Source organism: Cephus cinctus, unplaced genomic scaffold (genome assembly GCF_000341935.2).
Source record: "Cephus cinctus unplaced genomic scaffold, Ccin1 Ccin1_scaffold1390, whole genome shotgun sequence".
NCBI classification, from domain to species: Eukaryota; Metazoa; Arthropoda; class Insecta; order Hymenoptera; family Cephidae; genus Cephus; species Cephus cinctus.
The window spans coordinates 33661-35111 of NW_014333788.1; positions in this window are offsets into that span (position 1 = coordinate 33661).

Sequence of the window (1451 nt, forward strand, 5' to 3'; positions counted from 1 at the left end):
CACAGTCTTCGGACGCATTGTGCACTCTGCTGTATTGTGGTAACAGCACTCTCATCTCCACCCCAAAAATAATTGGCTCGGCGAACGAGGATCATCGTGATCACCTGTGGGTCCCGAATCATTATCATCCTAACCTTCAACTGGACCACGGTCTTCGGATTGTGCAATCTGCTGTATTGTGGTAACAGCACTCTCATCTCCACCCCAAAAATAATTGGCTCGGCGAACGAGGATCATCGTGATCACCTGTGGGTCCCGAATCATTATCATCCTAACCTTCAACTGGACCACGGTCTTCGGATTGTGCAATCTGCTGTATTGTGGTTCCAGCTACCTCTTTCCAACCCGAAAGGCTAGCAGAGAGAATAAGTAAACAAAAACACTTCATGTCGCCTGTGGTACTACTGGCAAGCTAGAGACAATTATAAAGTGTATGTATGCGTGAGAGAGAGCAAAATAGAAGAATAAGGATACCTAGTCTGTAATTTATAGGACAATATATCATTATTTTGTTTATCTTAAAAACTCCAGTGTCTAAATTGTTTCTGAAGACGCCTGCCCAGTGCACAAACCCTACAAAAAGTGTCGTGATTCCTAGCACTCAAAAATCACGAAACGTAACAATATATAGATATACACGTGTATTTATACTCACCGTTCTATACGCATCGCCCTGAAAGTTTTCCAAGGTATTTTTAAAAGGACCTGCAATTATGAAAAACAAGTGTGACCCTCGTAAAACATCCTAAAACGTTAATATGATCAAACGATTGGGTCTCATTTTACCATAATTGCAAGTACCTGAAATAAAATAAATGCATAATTATGTATGGCATAAACAGTTATTTATTGAATAAAAATAAGATATGTTACTACAGTCGCACTTATAGTAACACTTGCATTAAAATCATTAGCAGACGCAATGATGGTACTACATTTTTCCTTAGTAATGCCTTCGCAGTATGAGGTACATAGACTTTCAAGGAAAAATGTAGTTTACACAAATGATTATTTTTATTTAAAAGCTATGAATTGATGTGCCTGAGCATGGGGTTGCGCATTGCTTCTACGCAGGGCTTCGATAGCTCCAAGTCTTTTGCGAAGCAATGTGATCCCTTGTAGGCACACTGATGTACAACCAGGAACAACACATCTAAAAGAGGAAATGTCTTTCTTCAAAGGAGACATTGTGAAGGTCTAAGATATGAAAATAGAAGAGAAATTAGAGAAAAGAAGACAGAGTAGACAAATAAGAATAGAAAAGTAAGAAAGTATAAAATAGGGTTAGCCTGGAAAGACGAGTAGTGTAGCCTTCGTCTAGTTGCCGTAATTCTTGTAAATCGTCGTCCACAAAAGTTCCACCAAATAAATAGTCTGCATGTTGAACACAATCACGCTCAAAGACAAAACTCTGCACTGTAATTGCACTGAACACACTTCAAAATTCACCA